This window comes from Magnolia sinica, chromosome 1 (genome assembly GCF_029962835.1).
Source record: "Magnolia sinica isolate HGM2019 chromosome 1, MsV1, whole genome shotgun sequence".
Classification (NCBI taxonomy): domain Eukaryota; kingdom Viridiplantae; phylum Streptophyta; class Magnoliopsida; order Magnoliales; family Magnoliaceae; genus Magnolia; species Magnolia sinica.
The window spans coordinates 40,598,195-40,603,734 of NC_080573.1; the positions used below are offsets into that span (position 1 = coordinate 40,598,195).

Here is a 5,540-nt window from a genome sequence, read left to right on the forward strand (position 1 = left end):
AACTTGAGTCACATTAGTGCAAATTTGTAGAATTTCCATTATTCGCCAAGTCTCTCTACAAATGATAAATCAATGTTAATCATCGTATACAAATTGAACTATTTATAATTGAAAATATATTACACATAAAAATATACATGTATATAATATAATTACCAAGGGGGGTCGTTACCAAGTGGCTTAATGATGAGGATGGTTGGTTTAAGTTGGGATTAGCTGAAACACCTAATATTGTAGCTAGATTAATGCTTGAATTCGTTATGGCGGACATGAATGTCACCATAGTTTCTTTCAAAGATGACATTTCAGCCATAGTTTTTCTTAGGGAAGATATTTGAGCATCTCTATCAGTCATAGTTTCTCTTAGGAAAGATATTTCAGCATGCAATCCCTCATATTGTTCATCTCTCTTCTGAGCATTAGAGGTCATCCCTTGAAACTGGACATTGTGGGATGTTGTGCCCCATATATCAGAAGGAGAGGGACCTAACCAGTAAGTGTGGACACGACCATGTCGTTCATCACCCATGACTTCCGAGAATATATCTTTCCTCGCAGTGCTGTTCTGTGAAGCCTAGCTGCTACAAAGTTCGTTCATTTAGTTGTTCCTACAATTAAAAATCACTAATTTAGATTGTATAATGTTAAAAGATGAAACAAAATAAGAAGATACATATACATACCATTGCAGTAGATGAGGCCTCATCCACAGGCATCCCATTCTTGTGTGTATGTGTTAATAAGAACATATCTACTCGAGTCAAATCCTCCCCATTGGCCCTCTTCTTTCTCTATCATTACTTAAATAAGTTATATATTAGAAATAGATTAACATCAAATTTTCAAGTGATTAATAAAAATTACCTCTTCATCACGTATCCGCGCAAAGCTCTTCGTGCCTGCAGCGTGGCCGATGCGTTATTTTTTCTGATTTTCTGTATTTATCTTATTATGGATCTAAAATGTGACACATCAACAGAGTAATTTATAAAATTTCAATAAAAGACGGTTGTGTAATTTCATAACGTGAAGGATTTGGTAGCTACTCATCACATACCTTTCCCTCTTCAGAGTTCCAAAACTCAATGAGGGCCTTCCACTGATCCATATAGACATGCTCATCGAGGTCTGCCAGCCGCGCCTCATCATTATCGTAAAGTGAGTAGTGGAATTTCTTCAATTCGCACTTCCAGTCCCTCCATTTTTTACCAATCGACATCAACACCTAAAATTTAATCTCTTTTTCAAACTAAAACTTGGACTGCATCATATGAACAAAGTAGACAATCACATAATGAACAAACAATAAATAATAAAATAATAAAATACATAAATATATATATATATATATATATATATCACCATTACCATGACAAGTTCGTACGCATATCATCCTTCTTCTCGTTTGGCACTGCCCTCCAATCAGAATATGTAAGGGGTGCATAATCCCCATTACGTGTTATTGTCCACAGAAAGTTTTTCAACTTGCTAACATTTTCATTAATGGGCTACCCTATATTGTTGGTGGTAATAAAAATGTGTTGCCCTTCACGCATGTTCCAAACTTGATGGCATTGTGTGGGGCCTTGAGTCCTTCTCTTCATGAACGTCAAATCTGTTGAAAACGTCAAATCTGTTGAAAAAAAATGCACATAAATAATATGCAAACTTGTACAGTTCGTTAGCAAAAAATACATTAAATTTTTAAAGATATTATAACCAATGCATAACATACCACTAGAAGCATCCTCTAATGAATCAACTGCCTGTTGTGAATCCTGAGGCAAACTCTGGGAGAGACCCGTTGTAAGCAAGGGAAGCTGGGACTATGAAAGACCCGTTGTAGACTCGAGCAACAAAGGCTGGACTGGACCCGATGTAACCGGGGAAGGCTGAGGCTGGGAGGGACCCACTATAGGTTGGGGCAACTGAGGCTAGGAAGGACCCACATCAGTCTCGGGTAGCTGAGGCTAATTGATGCCACCAGTCATAAGGCCTATCGGTCGCCTAGCCGTGCGTCTAGAATGAGTATGTTTCATGTCTTAAGAAGAACCTGAGTCACATTAGTGAACAGTTGCATGTTGATAAGACGCTTCAATTTTGAATAAATAAATAAATAACAAAACCATATTGAAAAAGACATTTTAATTTTTATTTCACACATTAGGAAAACATGGTACATAAGAAATCAATTATTATACAAAATGTCATCTGCAATGGGATTAGATCATAACTCAATAACATCTATCTGGTCCTCTACCATCAGCTGGGTGGGTGGTAAATATGTGACAATTGTTGTACCATCGACATCTGTCCTTTCCCAGCTAACAGTGTCATCACTCGGGTCCTCTGAATATTGATCATTGCAGGGTAACATGCCTAAGAATGTATCAACATCATCTGCAGACTCTTGCCCATGCATCTCAAATAAGTCTCTAGGTTTCGTCCTTACTACAACATGTCAATCCTTCTCGATGGGGTCTTATACGTAAAACACCTGCTCAGCTTGAGATGCAAACACAAATGGCTCATCAAACAATTGTTGACCAGTATGGCATAATCGTTTCAAATTCACAAGCGTGAACCCCAACCCATCCTTCTTAACACCCCTGCCTTAAGATAGGACATCAACCCAATCACACCTAAATAATAAAACCTTCCAAGTACCACAATATTCAAGTTCTATGATGTCCGTCAGTACACCATAGTATGTTACATCTCCTATAATAAGATTTCTGTCATTAGCACTTGCGAAGCTCGATGTCTTTGCAGTCACAACAACTCCACTATGTTGAGTTTTTCTTTTTTTCTCATGATCTTTGGTGTGAAATCTAAAGCCGTTTACAATAAAACCTTTATATCTTCTTACCATACTAGGACCCCGAGCTAGCCATCTAAGGTCTTCTGAAACCTGCTCATTCCTTTCATGGCGCAACTGTTCAACCTATTCAGATACCGAAAATATTCATTCAAAAGCTCATGTTTGAATAATAAAAATTAAAAAACATGCACATATCTTTAAACTTATCAAATTGACTACTTACATGATCACTAAACCATTTTTTAAATGTATCGCTATGAATGCATTCTATGTCCCTTAGCCGTGCGCGACGATTCATCCGCTTACCAACATTCATATGTTCTTTATATAAGTCATTAGTTTTAGCATATATTTTAGCATATATATATATATATATATATATATATATATATATATATATGAGTAAATATATGAGTAAATTTATCTGTCTTATAATTGGCTTACTCAAGAAATGGGCTAAGTTCATGGCAGTTAAACAGGATATATCGATGTGCCTGTGCAAATGTAACTTTATCCAGTACACAATCCTCAAACTTCCGTAATGCACGACCTACTCATGGGAAAATAGAGGATTGCTCTTCTATAACAGTATTACCATAGTCATCATTTCGTATTGGTCGATTTAACCTTGTCTCTGTACCATGCAAGTACCTCGAGCAGAATGTTAAGCATTCTTCCGCCAAGTACCCCTCTACAATTGATCCCTCTGGCCGACTTCTATTACGCACATACAACTTTAATGTGAGCAGATATTTGTGATCACCAATATTAAAAAGTTTAAAAATATATGGTCGATTAGCATGACTAGCATAGCATGGAAAATAATTTTAATTTCTAAACATTAACATGCACCTCTCAATGGGGTACATCCATCGATATTGTACCGATCCAGCTATTTTTGCCTCGCCCACTAAATTAATGGTCAAATGCACCATAATATCAAAAAAAAAAAAAAAAAAACTGGTGGAACAATCTTTTTTAAATGGCAAAGTGTTAGTGCAATTCGACATTCCAATCGGTCATAGTCTCTTACTCGATCAACTTTGGAACATAATTCTTAGGCAATGTTGTTCGTATCGCAATTGGAAGTAGTTGTTGCAGCATAATATGACAGTCGTGGCTCTTGAGTCTTAAAATTTTATGCTCTTTGAGATGCACATAATGTGAAGTATTGGCTACATAACCATCTGGAACTTTCACCCACGTCAAGATTTTGCAAAAATCATCCTTCTCACTTGGTGACATAGTAAAGTATACAGGTGGTAAATATGTTTTGTTAGATGAAAGCTGCTTTGGGTATAATATTTGTCTTTTACCCATATCTTGAAGGTCAAGACGTGCCTTTACACTATCCTTTGTTTTCCCTACAATATTCAATAGCGTCTCAAGCATGTTGTCACATACATTCTTTTCAATATACATCATGTCCAGATTATAGCACAATAGATTATGTTCCCAATATGGTAAATCAAAGAAAATACTCTTCTTTTTCCAGTTATATCTTTCTTCCTCATTCTCTTCTCGTCTTCTCTTATGCCCATGATTGCCTACATTCTTCTTTCAAAAGGTCACATTAATTCCCTGCAACTGGGCCAACACATCAAAACCAAATAGTGGAGTTGGTGCCTCGCCAAATTCTTCCATGCCATCAAAGGATCTGTTATCAGTTTTAAACCTGTGATCATGTTCTAAAAATCGATGAAGACCCATATAACAAAACTTTCAACCATATTTTAACCATTTAGATGAAGTGTCCTTATTACAACAAGGACAAGCGATACGTCCTTTAGTGCTCCATCTAGACAAGTTTGCATATGCAAGGAAGTCATTGATACTTCACAACAATGCCGCACGCAATCGAAACGTCTTATTACTTGAGGCATCATAAGTGTTTGCAACCTCCCATAATTCCTTCAACTCATCTATCAAAGGTTACAAATACACGTCAATGTCATTACCAGGTCCATAAGAGCCAGGAATAAGCAAGGACAATATGAGATAAGAATGCTTGATACACATCCATGGTGGCAAGTTATATGGTATCAGAATAACAGGTCATGTGCTGTGAGTAACACTCATTGTCCTAAATGGATTGAACCCGTCAGCTGCTAACCCAAGTCTAACATTATAATCGTTCGAAGAAAAACTTAGGTGGTCATGGTCAAAAGTTTTCTACACTGGAGAATCAGCAGGATACCTTAATATTCCATCGTTGGTGCATCCTACTTCATGCCATTTCATAGAGGAAGCTGTTTTTACTGACATAAACAACCTTTAAAGCCTTGGTTTCAAGGGAAAATGATGTAATAACTTAGATGGAATTTTTCAATCTTTTGAAGATGAAGAAGATCCCTCATCATCTGACTAATGTTCAACCATTTTGCATCTGGAAGTACCACATATAGCACATGATTGCTCATTGATGGCCTCCTTCCAGTACAACATACAATCATTGGGACATGCATCAATTTTGTTATATTTGAGGCCCAACTCCCTAATGATCTTCTTAGTTTCATAGAAAGACTTTGGCAACGTTTCACCCTCAGGAAATGTCTCCTTCAAAAATTTAAGTAACATGGTAAATGATTTATCACTCCATCCACCAAGGCACTTTATGTGATATAGTTTTACAACGAAAGAAAGCTTAGTGAATTTCTTGTAACCTGGATACAATTCCTGATTAACATCTTCTAACAATTTGAAAAATCGTTGTGCTTTA

At 36.6% G+C, this 5,540-nt stretch overlaps 1 long non-coding RNA gene across 1 annotated transcript; it reads right to left on the bottom strand.

Moving 5' to 3' along the window:
* Positions 1-682: 682 nt before the first annotated feature.
* On the bottom strand, positions 683-1,286 carry LOC131246630 (uncharacterized). The gene is made up of 3 exons (XR_009171456.1): positions 1,058-1,286; positions 865-957; positions 683-791 (listed from the first exon to the last, which is right to left on the bottom strand). It is a non-coding gene; the product is annotated as an uncharacterized LOC131246630 (long non-coding RNA).
* Positions 1,287-5,540: the final 4,254 nt, after the last annotated feature.